Raw genomic sequence first — 18,189 nt, 5'->3', positions numbered from 1 at the left:
CCAAACCCACGAACCCATTCTTATCCAGCCACAGTCCACAATATTACCTGACACTTCAATGTCCTAGCATCTGTGACCATGTGCAGGACACAAAACATAAAGAACACAGTTCCTACACTTGCCATACCATCAGGAACACTTATCAAGAAAAACCTAACTCAGCACATACAGAATAGACACTATTAGGAATGATCAAATGAAGATCAAAGACCACGTCCTTCAGTATGCATCAGTCCTCAACATAAAGAAAACAAATACCCTCACAACTGGACCAATAAGCCACATCACGATAAATGGAGAAAAGATTGAAGTTGTCAAGGATTTCATTTTACTTGGATCCACAATCAACACCCATAGAAGCAGTGGTCAAGAAATCAAATAACGCATTGCACTTGGCAAATCTGACGCAAAAGACCTCTTTTAAGTGTTAAAAAGCAAGGATGTCACGTGCGCCTGACTCAAGCCACGGTGTTTTCAATCGCCTCATATGCATGTAAAAGCTGGGAAATGAATAAGCAAGATTGAAGAATTGATGCCTTTGAATTATGGTGTTGGCAAAGAATATTGAATATACCATGGACTGCCAGAAGAACAAACAAATCTGTCTTGGAAGACGTACAGCCAGAATGCTCCTTAGAAGCAAGGATGGCGAGACTTCATTGCACATACTTTGGACATGTTATTCAGAGGGATCAGTCCCTGGAGAAGGACATAATGCTTGGTAAAGTACAGGGTCAGAAAAAAAAAAGGAAGACCCTCAATGAGATGGATTGAAACGCCAGCCACAATAACGGGCTGAAGCATAACAATGATGGTGAGGATGGCGCAGGACCAGGCAGTATTTTGCTTCTTTGTGCACGGGGTCACTAGGAGTCAGAACTGACGCGAAGTCACCTAACAACAACAGCAAAGAAGTGAAAAGAAGCTAATATTTAGAGCATAAGATGAAATCTGTCCATCTATGGAGGCAAGATGAAACATTTCCAGCAAAGGGGGGGTTCTGATCAAATACAAAGAGGCAGAGAGAAGGGAAGGGAAGAGATGGAGATGGAGATGGAGGAGGAGGAGGAGGAGGAGGATGCAGTCTCCCCCTCGCCTTGTTCTGACTGATGATATTGAGCTTTTCCATCGTCTCTTTTCACAGATGTAGTAGATTTGATTCCTGTGTTATTTCGTCTGGTGAGGTCCACATGTATAGTCACTGTCTATGCTGTTGAAAAAAAGGTGACAGATGCATGCGGGATTCTTTTTCTAATAAACTCATATTTCACAAAACTTTTATTTAAGAAAATCTTCTTGTTCAACTATGACCAATTATTAACACGTCACCCTATTTACTTCACCACATATCTAACCAACCATATAGGTGGATATACGGACATTCAGTGTAATATACTCTTCAATTTTCTGTTTGCATGAAAGTGTCATAGAAAACGTTGAAAGAAAATAGGATTCAAAGAGTTAAATATTCATAAAATAGGTAAGCCTAAGGGAAAAACTTTTATCTATTTATTGCTATTTCTCAGATAAATCAAGTATCTTATCTTCATTCAAACTGAGGAAGCAAGCCCAAAACCAAGGCACTTGGCATGACTAAAATAGCTGCCCCAGATCAAAATTAACTCCATTTTCAATCAAACTCCAGCCTGGCCTAAAATCTGTTTCTGCTGCTCTGAAAAGACAATTCAGTTTCTTGTAAGAGTTTAACTGCTTGTAACCCAAAAGGAGCAAGGATCAAGATTTTAGCTCACGTGAGGCATTGTTTACTAAAAGGTGTTTGTCGAGAGCGTCTGCACAGCTTAATCCAAGAAGAACACCTCAGTCAACACGTTCCAGGAGGTTAGAAAATAGAAATGATGATGTTAAGAAGAACTGTAGATAAACAACCCTCTTGTAACTTTTTGTCATGTACCCCCTTGTGCCCGTGAGCACACAGCCCTTTGTTTACTCCCCCTGATAAAAACCTCACTGACGCAATTTGGACCCCTATAGTATCCTGGATGCTATTCTGTCTCCCAATTCACAAATCTCTTATCTTTCAATATAACTCTTTGCTTTCACTTCCAACAGAGTATCCGACTAGTACTTCACTATGACATTTCTTGGTGACCAGGAAGGGACCCAAAGGTGAATTTGCCTCTGCAACTTCCAGGATGCAGGAATTTGGGCCAGAAGTAACCAGCTGGGTCATTTTTGGACCCTCCACTTCCACGGTAGAATCGAAAGTTGCAGAAAGGGAAATACCTCTTGGACTCGAGCCTCCATTCTCTTTGTGCAGAAGCTTCCTGAGTTTTATTATAGGATTTGTCTCTTTTTTTTTTTTATTAAATGGAACCTAACTTTTTTTGGTTTTTAGGTTTCATACAGTTGTTGCCTAAGGAACTCAGAACCTTAGAGATATTATCCGGTTCTGAGAAGCTGGAATCTCTGACCTCCTGTTTGAAGAGTTTCCCAAGTTAGCTTTATGCTGCCTTTGGGAAGATTGGAACGCCAAATCTAACAGCGATACTGAGCCTCCTTCAGAGACTTCCACTCATTACATGAGCCAGCATTATGGTTCTTCCACATGTTTGTTTCTTTCTCCTTGGCACAACCTAGCCAAAGGCAGCTCCAATCAGTGGCTACTTGGGGAACCTGTGATCTTTCTAAATTAATTTTTCTGTGCAGTACATCAGAACAAAAGGGATCCTGGATTAAGGAGTTACAATGGGATACTTATTCTAGTTTGTTTTTTGAGGCCTTTAAAATGCGTCAAAATAGCAAAATAACCTCTCTGCAACATACTGCTTCTAAAGTGACTGAACAGAAAAAAGAATTGCAGAATATAGTTTCCGAACTAACTAAACAAAGTCCGGAACTACAAAGTCAGAGCTCTGCTCTGCTTACGCCACCCCCACCCCCTCCACCACCCCCCTGCCCCCTCCACCACCCCCGCCCCCGCTGGTACTTTTGCTCCTCTGCTGGCAGCTGCTTCTCTGCACCCTCCTCTACCTTCTTATCCTTCTGGAAACACTCTGCCTGAACTTACCTTCTTCCTTGAAGAATCTGCTAGAGATTCAAGGCCAAAGAGTCCAAAGCCAGAGTGTCCAAAGCGCATTCCTGAAATGCCTTTTGAGATTCACCCCGCTGGACTGGGTACCAGAGAAAATCCCAAGAGTCCTATCATTTCGTTTACTCCTTGGACTCATACAGAACTATGTGGCACTGTTAAAGATTTTCCAAAATTACATGAGGATCTTGACAAGTTTGCTACAGACTTTAAAGTCCTCATTGAAGCTTATCAGCCCAGGTTGCCTGATTTGTATCAATTAGTCCATGTGTTAGTTGGCCCTGGGGAAGCCAAAATTATGGTTAGAGTGTGCTAAATGGCAAGATTCCCAAACTAGTTTAGCCTTGGATACAAGCAAAAGAGGTGAAACCCTCCTTGCAGAAGCCTGAGATAGGAGCCAAAAATTACATAAAGCAATCACTAAGGCCTTTCCCCCAATAACTGATTGAACAAAAATCCATTCTTGCATATGAAATAAGGATGAAAGTGTATATGATTATCATACCCAATTATTCCAGAAGTTTCTGGAACATTCTGGCATAGATGCTTAAGACAAAAGAAGTGCAGGGGCCTTTAATGAAACATTTATATCTGGTATCGAGCTTGAAATTTAAACTTTAGTTAAAAGACAGCATTTAGATCGGAAGGTTGCTCCCACTGCTGAACTGACTAGCTTGGCTCATGAGCTTTTAACCCAGACTTCAGAAACAAAGCAGACTGCTAAGGCTAACAAACTAATGGCCCTTCAATTACAGCAGCTACAAGGGCCTATCCAGAAATTTCGAACCCTCCAAAGGACTTAAACTGGTCTCTGCCACTATTGTAAAGAACCTGGCCATTGGAAAATGAATGTTTTCTACCCCAACCAACTTTCTACCCCGATTCAGAATGAAGCAGCTCCTGGGTCAATAAAGGGACTTTTCCGATGCTGGCTCTACACCCTCAAGGAAATACAACTATATACACTAACGGAGGATGCAGCCAATTTTTAACTGATACGGAATCCACCCTATCAGCAATTAACCCTACATGTTTACAAAGGCCCCCGCCCCTGAGTAAAAAGACCTCAAAAATAATGCGGGTTACTAATAAAGAACAAACATTAGTACACTTCCAACCTGTGCCAGTATCTCTTGGCCCTATTGAAGACTTGCACCCTTTGTAACCCCTGTTAATTTAATAGGACAGGATTATTTTATCTAAATGGAACTGCCTTTTACAACTTGATGAAAAGCAGGAAATACTAATTTTGCTGGAAAACCAGAACTTAGGGATAGATAACATTCAAAAAGAAGAGGCTCTTTGCCATATGCAAGCCCTTACTGTCTCCTTTCAAAGCTCTGCTTGTTCAAGCTCCCTCCCCTCTCAAGTCATTTCTCAGATCCCCAAAATTTTATGGGCCACAATATCCACAGATGTTGGCCAAGTTTTGTCCACTAAACTTTTTAAAATTCAAGTGGACACATTTAAACTCCTGCCCAAAATTCCCCAATACCCACTTAAATGAGAAGCAAAGGGAACACGAACATCTATAATTCTGGATTCTCTTTCTAAAGGGTTATCGTTCCCCGCACTACTCCTTCCAACACTCCTGTCCTTCCAGTTAAAAATGCACATGATAGAGAATGGAGATTTATTCAGGACTTATATGCAATTAACCACACTGTCATTCCTAGATTCCCCGTTGTCCCTAATCCACATTTGTTCCTTTCCAATGCTCTCCCTGCATGGCATCCTGTACTGTTACAGACTTTTGTAGTGCATTTTTCAGTATCCCTGTGGAAACTGAAAGCTGGCATTTATTTGCCTTTACTTGGGACAACCAACAAATTTACCTGGGCTGTCACACCCCAGAGTTTTACCAACTCCTCAACATAGTTTTCTCAGATTTTACATGTATATTTCAACGTTTCCCATTTTTAAACGAATCTACCTTGTTACAATATGCTGATGACTTGCTCATGTGCTCTACCTCTCAACAAGTGTGCCTAGAAGACAGCATCACTTTGTTAAAACATTTAGCTGCTGGTGGACATAAAGTTTCTAGAGAGAAGTTAAAATTAGCTCAGCTTTCTGTCAAATACTTAGGTCATTTAATCTCTGCAGAAGGCATTTATATTGACCACGAGAGAAAACAAGGTATTGCAGCCTTCCCTTTACACACACACATACAAAAAAAAAAAAAAACAAATAAAAAATTAAGGGAATTTTTAGGACTATGTGGTTACTGTCGCACCTGGATTCCTAACTTCTCTCTCATGGCTCAGCCTTTATACAAATATTTGAAAACCTCTGAGCCTGATCCATTCTATCTTACCCCAGAAGATTCAGGGGCAATAACTACATTAAAAGAAGCTTTGACTGAGATGCCTACACTAGGGTTTCCAAACTATCATTTGGACTTCTTATTTGTACCTGAAGTTTCTGGTGATGCATTAGGTGTTCTTATACAGAAACATGGAAGGCAAAATAGGCCTTTAGGTTATTATAGTCTGCAGCTGGACCCTGTGGTTCAATACTCCTGTTGCCCCAGAGCCATAGCTACCACTGCAAAACTGATAGAAACTACTGCAGATATAATTGCAGGGAACTTTACAGATACACATACACACACACACACCATGCTATGTCTGTTTTATTTAATTGGGCTTTAACCCAATATTTATCTGCCAGCAGACTTGCCTCCTATGAGGTTCTTCCTCTGGCAGCTTCAAATATTAGGCTACATACTGCAGCTACTTTAAACCTAGCCACTTCTCTCCCTGTAACTGATAAAGGTGATTGTCCCTCCCACTAGTGTTTAGATCTAACTGAGCAGCTTTTGACTCCCCACAGTGACTTAAGTAAACTCCTTTAACAAACCCTGATAAGGTGTTATCTGTAGATGACTCTTATTTAAAACCAACTCCTGACTCTTATTATCGGGCTGGTTATGCTGTTACAACTTCTACTTAAGTCTTTGAAAGCCAGCCACTGCCCAAAGCTACTTTAGACCAACAAGCTGAACTTACTGCTCCTACTAGAGCGTGCAAACTTGATAAAGGGAAGGCTGTAAATATTTTTATACATTCAAAACACACATTCAGAGTTACTCATGATTCTGGAATAGTGTGGAAACAGAAAGGGTTTTTAACTTCTTCCGGTAACACTACTAAAAATGGGGCTTTAGTACCAGACCTTCTACATGCCTTGTTGCTCCCTTCTGAAACTGCTCTAATTAAAATACAGGCACACCAACTGAAGTGAATGCCCCAAACTGAAGAAATTAGAGGAAATAACCTTGCTGATTAAGCTGCTAAACAGGTTCCTTCCCAAATACTGTTGCCCCTGTTATAACAAAGGAATTTACAGAGCAGTCTCTGGAAGAACCTATGGAGAACTATTCCCATGAAATACATATTTTTTAAGCCATCGAAGAAAAGCTTTTAAGACATCAGCAAAAAGCTCAGTCAGATGAAACTGGGACATGGAAAAAGTCAGGCTGTTACCAAGACCCTGACACTAAACTCTGGTTAGGGGCTGACCTTAAAATTATTCTCCCTAAACTTTTACATGGCCCTATGTTGAGGACTGTACAGGAGAACACTTACCTAGGAAGAGACAAGATGATTGAAATTTTAAAGGAATACTGGTGAGGAAAATTTTCTCAGGCAGCCGAGCATGTGGCCTCTTACTGTTCTGTTTGTCCTTGCTATAACCCTGGAAAACATCTTAAAACTTTACCTGGGCAAAATACCCTTTGCCCTCTAGACCTCTGCTTGAAAAGCTATTAGATTTTATCCAGCTTCTACCTTTGAACAGTTATAAATATGTCTTAGTAATGATCTGTAGGTTTTCACATTGAGTAGAGACTTTTCCCTGCCAATGTGCCACTGCTTCTTTTGGAGGAAAGAGGCTCCTCCAAAACAATACCTACTTGAGGAGCACCAAAAATTCTTTGCAGTGATCAGGGAACCCATTTTACTAGATGAATAATTCAAGAATACCCAATCTTCCCCACATACCAGAGGCTGCATTGCCCTTAACATCCCCCCAGTCCTCTGGACTTGTAGAAAGAACTAAAGGTATAATACAAACTCAGCTTGCTAAGCCTTCCAATTCCTTAGGTTTGTCCTGCACTAAGGTTCGCCTTTTGGTACTTTTAAACTTAAGGAGCACTCCTTTTGGATCTCATAAACTCACTCCTTATGAAATAGTTACTGGAAGGCCAATGACTATTCTCTCCGATTCTAACTTAGTACTACCGGAATTACTGAAACGTTGTTGAACTCTAAGCAAAATCTAAGAAGCACTTTTTAAAAATTAAGGAGGTGTTTGAGGAGCAAAAACCTGACTCTCTTCTAATTAATACTACCCCAGGAGACTATGTTTATTGGAAAAGACATCAACTAAAAGATACTTTAGAATCCCACTGGAAGGGGCCTCATCTAGTTCTTTTAACTAACCCTTGTACAGTAAAACTAGAAGGAATTAACCCTTGTATTCATTCATGAAAGTTAAAGAAAGCTAAAGCACCCAGCTGGACCTGTCAGCCAACTGGAGATTTGAGACTCAGGCTGAAAACACCACAGGGACCAGAAGCCAGCGTCTTCAGATTTCAAGATCGAGGAACAAGATTACATGCAAGCTGCTGATATGTTTGAACTCTGTTTCCTAACTGCTAGTATTTTAATAGTTTTGACTGCTTTTGCACACTTGTGGAATTATTTCTTAATGACTTTGGTAATAATCAAGTACCTTTAATCCTAACATAGTAAACTGGCTCTGTATTGAAATTTTTGCATTGTTTAGCAATTACAGCCTTTGAAACAAGTTTTATTTTGCTAATTTTGACTCATCCCCTGGTATAAAACCAAAAAAAAAAAAAAAAAAACCGCAGTGCTGTCAAGTCCATTCCAACTCATAGCAATCCTACAGGACAGAACTGCTCCATAGGGTTTCCAGGCAGCAGCTGGTGGATTCAAACTGCTGACTTTTTGATTAGCAGCTGAGTGCTTAGAATCACTGTACCACCAGGGCTCCCATCTTCTAATATAATATCTTATAATTTCTAATTAACCTATTCTCCATTATGGAATTTTTAATAAACATTCTCTTTGTTTATTATAACCATCACTGATGCTTAGAATGAAAATGCTCTCATCAAATTAACTCTGTCAGTAGCCAGTGCCAGCATCTGACCGAATGTTGGGTATGTCACTCTTCCCTTCAGTCTACATAGGACCATAATGATCCACTTACTGTACCAGTCTCAGATTATAAATTTACACCTAATTTCATTATTGATTTTGAAAAATCACTTAAACAGGCCATTCGCATCAAATTACAGCTATCCCCAGAACTGTCCATCTATCCATCTGCTCCCTATTTCAATCTTACTCATGCGTGGTTAGAATATTTTATTCTTTCTGCACCTTGTAAATTTTTATTAATGATGTTCGATATTATTCCACAACAGTAGATCAAAAATGGTCAAAATCTCCAAGTTTGTGCCTTTCTCCAGGATGCCCTAGAATTTGGAGAATTATCCATTTATGATGATTCATTAACTGCAGACTGGCTTGAGAGGGTTTGGCAGTCCATTCCATCTTCTAATATTTACACCAGGGCAGATGTGTTATATGCCCCATGTGTATACACCCTTTTATGTGTCGGATCAGCTCATTTGAGTAAAAAGTTGAAAAATTCCCCTATACTTGGGCCATGTCATGTTTAGATGATTGGGATATGTTAGGCCAATGTACTTTAGGTACCCTTGGAGTTCCCACAGCTATCCACGTATACAATGACAACTTAGTACAGAACAATGACTTGACATCAATATTCACACAGTAGAAAGAACTTATCCTCTCAAATAATTCCGTTGCGAGTGGCCTCAGTGGGACTGGTCATTTCTTCAAGTGCTTGTTCCCTCCTTTGGTATGCTACAATTAGAACAATCTATTCACAATCTATCTGCCACTATAGCTCAAACCACTGATGATGTTGCTGATGGAATGACAACTCAACAAAAATGCTTAGAATCTCTTGCTAAAGTTACCTTAGATCAAAGAATAGCTCTTGATTTTCTCCTAACTCAGCAAAGGGGAGTTTATGCTATTGCTAATACCTCTTCATGTTCATGGATAAATACCTCTGGAGAAGTAGAACAAGATGTCTCTAAATTATGTCAAAAGTCCTCCTATTTACATACCATTCCCCCATGACCACGCCTTCCTTCTTCGATACTTTTAACTACTTACCCCAAAACATCAGATCTGGGACACTCTCCTTTCTAGTAGCCTGACTACTCCTTTTAAGCACTATGATTGTTATTATGGGACTTGTTAAATGCATTATACACTGTTTCTCACTGCCACAGCCAATCCTCAAGACAACTAGCAATGCAACAAATCATGTATTTAGAAGAAACTAATTTTGCTAAGGAGAATGTATTTCTGGCATCAGGCCTTTTTGGAATGCTAAATTGTTCCTCTAATGTGGCTCTGTTTGCAACACCCTCCCCAATGAAAACCAACTCAACCTGAACATGAGGCCTAAAGCAATTGCAAGGTAACATCAGATGGTGCCCAACTACCTCTAATAACAGAGCAGTCAAATACAGCAGCCATCCTAAAATAAAATATCCTTGCAGAAGATGGGTAACTCCTCTGTGGGTGATCTGCATCCCCCTGCAGTGCCATGACCAAAAGGGGAAGATGGGTAAGCAAACTCCAAAACCAAGACTCTTGGCATGGCTAAAATGGCTGCCCCAGATCAAAATTAAACTTCATTTTGAATCAAACTGCAGCTTGGCATAAAATCTGTTTATCCTGCTCTTAAAACACAATTTGGCTTTTTGTAAAAGCTTAACTGCTTTTAACTCAAAAGGAGCAAGGGTCAAAATTTTAGCTTGTGCGAGGAACTGTATGCTAAAAGATGTTTTTTGAGAGTGTCTGCACGGCTTAATCCAAGAAGAATGCCTTGGTCAACATGTTCCAGGAGGTTAGAAAATAGAAATGATAATTTAAGAAGAACTGTAGTTTAACAGGAAACCCTGGTGTTGTAGTGGCTAAGTGCTATGGCTGCTAGCCAAAGGGTCAGCAGTTCGGATCCACCAGGTACTCCTTGGAAACTCTATGGGGCAGTTCTCCTCTGCCCTATAGGGTCACTATGAGTTGGAATTGACTCAACGGCACTGGGTTTGTTTTTTTTTTGTTTTGGTAGTTTAACAACCCCCTTGTAAATAACTTTTTGTCATGTATCCCCCTTGTGCCTGTGAGCATGCAGCCCTTTGTTTACTCTACCTGATAAAAACCTCTCTGTCCTACTGATGGACCACAACTACCACCAGACTGAGTCTAGCACAACTAGATGGTGCCTGGCTAACCACAACTGACTGCTCTGACAGGGATCAAAATAGGGGGTCCCAGACAGAACTGGAGAAAAATGTAGAACAAAATTCTAACTCACAAAAAAAAGACCAGACTTACTGGCCTGACAGAGACTGGAGAAGCCTTGAGAGTACAGCCCCCTCGACACCCTTTTAGCTCAGTAATAAAGTCACTCCTGAGGTTCACCCTTCAGCCAAAGATTAGATAGGCCCATAAAACATAATAAGACTAAAGGGGCACACCAGCCCAGGGACAAGGACCAGAAGGCAGTAGGGGACAGGAAAGCTAGTAATACAGAACTCAAGGTCAAGAGGGGAGAGTGTTGACATGTCGTGGGGTTGGTAACCAATGTCACAAAACAATGTGTACTAATTGTTCAATAAGAAGCTAGTTCGTTCTGTAAACCTTCAACTAAAGTACAATAATAAAAAAATAAAATAAAAACCTCTCTGGTGTTCTGTAATTTGGAACACTATAGTACCCTGCCTGGATGCTATTCTGTCTCCCAATTTATGAATCTCTCCATCTTTCAATAAAACTCTTTCTTTCACTAATAAAGCATCACATTATTGCTTCACTACGACAAAACATAAATATATCTCTCACTACATTATAAAAGACTTCGGGAATGAAAAGCTTTTGTGGCTATAAAGCATAATATGAGATCTGCAGAAAACACACATTGTAAGCACAACTTGCATCATAAAACTGTATATCTCAACAACATGTCATGGACATGATCTTCTATCCATTCCAGTTAATTATAACAGTCTCAGAAATGGCAAATGATATCATTTATACGGTGCATCCAGATAAATGTCACTTTCCCCTTTTGTTTGCCAAGTCCACTGTGACAAATCTATTTCCTTATAAAAATACAAATATTTCAAGTGCATAATCTTCTGTAAACTGCTATGGAATTACAGAAAAATTCTGATACAACACATAAACATTCTCTAAATTCTTGGTCAGCATTTTCTCTCAAGAAGTCTCTGCGTATTACATCATTTATTTGGTCTCTGCCTATTACATCATTTATTTAAAACATCATTAACATAGATGTTTTAAAGTGCACTGTCCCTGAATCAGTCAGGTAAAAGATTGCAACTCAATTGGGTAATTAAGTAGAGTTTAGTAAAGGGACTATTTACAAAGGTGTGGGCAGGATTATGGAAACTAGAAAGGATGCTGATGTTCCACGAGTGCTTACGAGAGCACAGTCTTTACCAACATAAAGTCTAAAGGCACTGGGAGCAGTTGACAGTCAGGAGACAGAACTATATAGAGAGGTTGCTTGACAGAAAATTTGGCCTTCAGCAGAGTTACACAACTAACTGGGATGACCCATCACAGAGGGAGCCAGGAGAATAAATACATACAAACAGCAGCAGGGAGGACTTGGTAAAGTTAGAAAAGCCATCTGATCTAAATCTCCTTCTAAATCTAATGAGTAATTGTTATGGATTGAATTATGACCCCACCCACCAAAAACATGTGTTGGGGTCCTAACCCCTATACCTATGGATGTAATCTAATGTAATTACGTCACCTATAATGTAATGCAATCACCTCCCAAGGTATTCTAATGTAATGGAATCAACCAGTCAGTTGAGGTCATCCCATAGCAGAGTGAGTCCTAAACCTAATCACTTCTAAATTATTCAAAAAAAAAAAAAAGCAGAAGAGACACAGATGCACACACGATGCAAAGAAGCTGCCACGTAAGGATTGTCTACAAGCCAAAGAACTAAAAAACACCCAGAAATACCTAAAAGGAAGTAATTAACACAATTAATTACTGAGTTTGGACACAGCGAAAGGTAGACAATAAGAAATGACCCTGTTCAGTAGGTGACTGGCATAATTATTTTTACCTCAGAGGAACAACTGAAAGGCAGGATGAAGGATAAACTGAAAAGTAGAGAAGAGATAAAAATATGGTTAGCATTGGAGTAGAGATGAAGAGAGAGGAAGAACAAAGGGGTACAGCTGTCAAGGCAGAATTGAGAGGACTCAAAAGCTAATCAGATGGACGGGAAACCTGAAAGAAGAAGAATGCAAGTAGGGCTCAGTGTTCCAGTTTGTGACAAGGTGTGGAAGTTGCAGCCATTAACAGAGATCAGCAACAAGAGAAAAGGAAGGGAAAAGAAGAATTCACCTTGCTGAATTCTAGATACTCCTACCTCTCATGCTTTTCACTGTTGAAAAAGTATAGGGATTGATCTGTAAAATGATGTTTTTAGGACAAACAGAAAACATTCTAAACAAACTGGGTATTAAGGAATTAATGTTAATTTTGTTGACTGCAATAATATTGTAGTTATATTTTCAAAAAACAGTCCTTATCTGTTGGAAATGCATACTATGAAATGGTGTGATGTCTGGGATTTTCTTCCAAACACTCTAGCAGGGAAAACAAAAAATGGAGATTGGGGGCATTGCGTGAAACAAGAATAGCAGAACGTGGATAACTGAAGAAGCTCCAAACCCTGATGCCAGCCATGTTACAGTCATATTAACTCCTATAATGCGCTACTACTTCTTCTGTAAAATAAGAATTTTGATTACTAACTTTCAAATTGGCTGAAGGAATCAAGCATCGCAGTGATTATAAAAAAGTACAGTGTCTGGCAAAGGACAACTGCCCAATAAATGACAGCAACTATTATTTTTGTTTTCAGCAGCTGGCACAGTCCTGGAAATCCAGCTGCCAGAAAGAAATGCTGCTGGGGCAAGAATGGTGGTAACCTGAATGAGAGCACTGATCTGAGTAATATTCCCTGTACAGGCCCTTCTTCTTAAAACAGGCCCAGCCTCTGAACCTCAAACAGGATATCGCAGGGCACAAAAAGTCAAGGAGAAGCAAAGGAAATTCAACCACTATCTGCAGCAGATGAGACACTGTCAGAATGCTAAAGGTAAGTGTTAGCCGCAGAGAAAGGGTCTGTCAGGAGCCAGGAGTCCCCTTCTCTACAGTCCTCTCTGAACTGGCAGCGATGTGAGGTGTACCTGGGAATAAAACAGGCAATGTGAGAGGTTAATGACTGTCTCTCTCTATCCCCAGACATGAGGTTGCAAATTCCCAAGTTTCAAACGAGGAGACTTCCTCTTTCTTTCCAAAAAAAAAAAAAAAAAAGCCTTAGCTTTGTCACAAGAGTATGGGCAGCAAAAAACCAAAGCACAGCAGGTCCTTAGACAACACCACTCCCCTAGCCCCACCCCACGCTCAATGACCACCTGGGATGTCTCCAGCTCCTACCAAAAACCAACTAACCTTGGCATGCACGTTAAGTCCTGGATTCCCACCATGGCCCAGAAATGCAGGGCCAAGTAAGCACCCCCTATCTAAAAACCCCGGAGTATTATAACCGTAGCTGCGCCCACACCAACAGGGGATGTTAGTCTATGTGCCCCTGGCTGACCCTATCCCACAGCCCAAATATCCCGGGGAATGCACCACTGGAGCAGCCCTCTCTACTACGGAATTGCTTGTCCCAGACTAATCTCACCCCCTTCAGAAAAGAAATCCGAAGTTCCAGGTCACTCTCGTCCCATCCAGAACCCGGGGACGGAAGGTTCGCGTAGCGCCCTGCAACTCTAGGATTCAAGGCTGTGTCTTACCCAACTTCCTAGCCCCAAACGCGCGTCTTCAGCCGCGCCCCCTTCTCCAAAAAAGGAACATCCAGAACCTTTACGCGCTGAACCGCCAGGGCGCAGCGCCCGCCCCACCACCGGATCCACTCCTCTGCCAGCCAAGCTCCACCGCGGGCCCTTACGCTAGGCTCAACCTGTCCTGACCCTCCTTATCGCGTGGAAAAAGACGCTAAAGAGCCCGTGAGGACCTCGCTCGGTCCACTACAGTTCCCAGAATCCTCTCCGCCTGCGGCTTCCACTGGCCATCACAAGAGCTACTTCTGAGCTGCGCGGTTAATTTACCTGCAAGGTAGTCACTGGCGACAGGCTTCAGTCTCTCTCCTTCAAATGCCTATTCATAAAACTGGTAGTGGTTCCCGAGCGAAGTTTCCGTTAGGCCCGTCAGCCTCAAACACTACACACCAGAGAAGCCTAAGCCGCAGCGTTCGCAGACGACTTCCGGACGGCGTCCCTCGGTGCGCGAGATTACGTAAGAAGGCGCTTCCGGCCGGGGTGTACGAGCCGCGCAGCAAGCTGGCTGCGGAGCAAGTTTTTTACCTAAGTGTTTCTCCCAAAGCGTAGCTGAGTTCTGTGGACTTAGGCTCGGTAACAGAGACCCAACTAACTATCCGTGAGCGCCGTGTAGGCCTGGTATCGTGCTCCCCGCGCACCGCTGTAGTCAGCCTCATTTTACTTAAACAGGGCAATAGACTGGGAAAGCAAAGCAGGCTCCCAACGTCTCAGTTGAGCCCTTACCCTCAACTCCAGCGCTTGCCTGTGTAGTCATTATCCTATTGTCGAAGTCCTCAAAGTTAGATGTGAACAAGCACAAAAACTCGGACACTGTTTGAGGTTTCAAGTCAAGAGTTTTATTAAGGGTACAGACAAGTTAGGAGACGGTGAACCGTATAGGGTAAAATAGACGGCTCCCTGGGGTTTGAAAAGGCAAAAAACCGCAGGCAGCTGTGGTCCAGCTAAAGCTATCTTTGTTGGCTTGCGTTGCTGCATATAGCTGGAGTATAGCTAAAACACTTCCAAACAGAGGTGTGGAAAAGTACAAGTATGGTTGAGGGGAGGTCAAAGGGGAAAGTCTTCTGAGAATTGGACGATCGCTAAAGTCACATGTTTCTTGCAAGGTTAGATCATCCCGACGACTGCACCTGCATTTAACTGGGTGATTTCAGCATTGTGGTGGGCTCTGTTGAAATGCAAAACTAAAGAGTTTGTTGAAGAAATAGGATGATTAAAGTGAAAATGACTGTAAATCGTGTAAAATCATGTGTCTGATAAGGGACTTGTATCTAGAATATATAAAGGAATCTTACAATTCAGTACTTGAAAGCAAATACCCTAATTAAAAAATGGGCAATACACAACCTTAGGAAAGGGTTTGGATTAAGTAAGTCTCTATTTAACAACACCTTATTTTTTTACTTTTTTTATTCTAACTATAAGCATATTTCTATACACACTTAAGCTTAATCACAATTTGTACCTTTTGTAACATCTGTTGAAAACAAGGGTAAATAAGTCCACACTTTTAGAAATGAGGGCAAGCATGTCTCTTTAAAAAATTTCCATTCTAGAAGAAGCAAAATTTGAACATATATGGGTCAAGATGGAGTCACTCTTGTTCCTATGATATGAGTCCAGGTTAGGCCAAAAGCCTGTTTTGGAAAGTTCCCTTTGTCATAGCAAATTGTTACCCTGCTCGTGGGGAAAGGAAGCCTCACTCACAGGTTGGATCCTGGCTCTGTGACTTCTTTTTTCTAGGACCCTGATTGAGAATTAGGCTGCACTGGTCCCTTCTGCAACACACTAATTGGGGCTCTGCAAAGCAAGTACACTTTCATCTAGCTCACAGAAAGGGCATTTAAATTGTAAGGATAAATAAAAATTAAATTGAATTTTCCCTGTTGCCAGAGGGAAAGATACCTTTTCCTCCATAGCCTCAGGAGACTACATACTGTATTATTCCATTTATATAACATTCTCAGAGAGAGAAACTACAGTGATGGAAAACAGATCTGTGGTTGCCAGGGAGAGTGGCAAGGTATTACTACAAAGGGATTGCGAAAGAAAGATTTTTGAGCTGATGGAACTGTTCTGTATCCTGATTGTGGTTGTGGTTCGAACAAATGAAATCGAACCCCTTACCTCACATCGTATACAAATATCAATTCAAAATGAATCACAGACCTAAATGTAAAAGCTAAAAGGGTAAAGCTCTTAGAAGAAAATATAGGGTTAAATCTTTGTGACCTTAATTAGGCAATGGATTCTTATGTATGACACCAAAGCATAAGCAACAAAAGAAAAAATAGATAAATTAGACTTCATTAAAAACTTTTGTGCTTCAAAGGACACTATACAGAAAGTGAAAAGATAATCCACTGCGTGTGAGAAAATATTTGAAAATCATATATCTGATAAGGGACTAGTATCTAGAATATATAAAGGAATCTTACAATGTAAATATTAAAAAGCAAATACCCCAATTAAAAATGGGCAAAGAATTTGAATTGACATTTCTCCAAAAAAAAAAAACTGACCAATAAGCATATGAAGATACTCAAAATTACAATTAGATACCACTTCACACCCACTAGAATGTCTTTTATTCAAAAAGATAAACAATAACAAGTGTATGGAACCCTTATACAATGCTAGTGGAATACAAAATGGTGTAGCTACTATGGAAAACATTTTGGTGGTTCCTCAACCCATTAGGTATAGAGTTACCATGTAACCCAGCAATTCTACTCCTAGATCTTTGCCCAAGAGAATTGAAAACATATTATAGTGAGTTGAATAGTGTCACCTCGAAATTCATGTCCACCCAGAACCTCATAATGTCATCTTATTTAGAATTAGGATCATTGTAGAATAATTAGCTAAGGATCTCAAGAACAAGTTGTCCTGAATTTAGGGTGGTACCTAAATCCACTGACTGATATAAGAAGGGGAGAAGATGTAAACAGGAACAGAAAAGAAGGCTCTGTGAAGACAGAAGCAGAGTTTGGAGTTATGCTGGCACAACCCAAGGAACTCCTGGGTCCACCAGAAGCTGCAAGAGTCAAGGAAGGATTCTCCCCTAGAGCCTTCGGAGCAGCATGACCCTGCCAACATCTTTATTTCAGACTTCTAGACTCCAAAACTGTGAGAGAATAAATGTTGTTTTAAGCCACACAGTTTGTGGTACTCTATTATGGCAGCCCTGGGAAACATACACATATGTTCTCACAAACCCTTGTACGAAATATTCATAGTGGCACTATTCATGATAGCTGAAAAGTGGAAATAACCCAAATGTCCATCAACTGATGAATGGATAAACAAAATGTGGAGTACCCAAATAATGTAATATTATTCATCCATTAAAAAAAGAATGAAGTACTAATTCATGCTACAACATGGATGAACATTGAAAACCTTATACTAAATGAAAGAAGCTATATACCAAAGGCTGTGTATTATATGACTTCATTTATATGAAATGCCCAGAATAGATAAATCCATAGAGAATGAAAGCAGATTAGTGGTTGACAAAGTCTAGGGGGGAGGGAGTAGGGAATGGAAAGAGACTACTTATATTTATAAGGTTTCTTTTTGAATGAAGAAAATGTTCCGGAATTAGATAGTGGTAATGGTTGCACATGGAATCACCATGAGGTGGAATCAACTCAAAGGCAAATAATAACAACAATGGCACAGAGGGCAGTGGTATTTCGGTGATAGAATTCTCACCTGCCATGTGGGAAACCCAGAATCAATTCCTAGTCAATGCTCCTCGAACAACCCATCTGCCACCACCCATCTGTCAGTGAAGGATTGCATGTTGCTATGATGCTGAACAGGTTTCAGTCGAGCTTCTAGACTAAAACAGACTAGGAAGAAAGATCTGGCAATCTACTTTCAAAAATCAGCAAGGAAAACACTATGGATCACAATCATGTGCCTATGGTCACCTTGAGTTGGAGGCTGACTCTACAACAACTAACAACAACAGCAATGTGCACGACTCTGTAAATATACTAAAAATCACTGAATTATACATAATAGGGTAACTTTTATTATGTGTGGAGTAAGCCACAATAAAGCTGTTATTTATAAAAAAAATAAGATTAATTAAAC

The 18,189-nt window shown here is 40.6% G+C and overlaps 1 protein-coding gene across 1 annotated transcript in view; it reads right to left on the bottom strand.

The window, feature by feature from the left end:
- The window catches only part of LOC126067437 (zinc finger protein 343-like), a 40,567-nt gene extending 26,021 nt beyond the window's left edge, over positions 1 to 14,546 (bottom strand). Inside the window, exon 1 of the mRNA XM_049869294.1 lies at positions 14,359 to 14,546. The gene's annotated coding sequence lies outside the window, so the exon portion shown is untranslated. The remainder of the gene's footprint in view (positions 1 to 14,358) is intronic.
- Positions 14,547 to 18,189: the final 3,643 nt, after the last annotated feature.

The sequence above is a fragment of the Elephas maximus genome, chromosome 25 (genome assembly GCF_024166365.1).
Source record: "Elephas maximus indicus isolate mEleMax1 chromosome 25, mEleMax1 primary haplotype, whole genome shotgun sequence".
Taxonomy (NCBI): Eukaryota; Metazoa; Chordata; class Mammalia; order Proboscidea; family Elephantidae; genus Elephas; species Elephas maximus.
The sequence above is the reverse complement of the archived record's forward strand: the minus strand, read 5'-3'. Positions and strand labels throughout refer to the sequence as shown.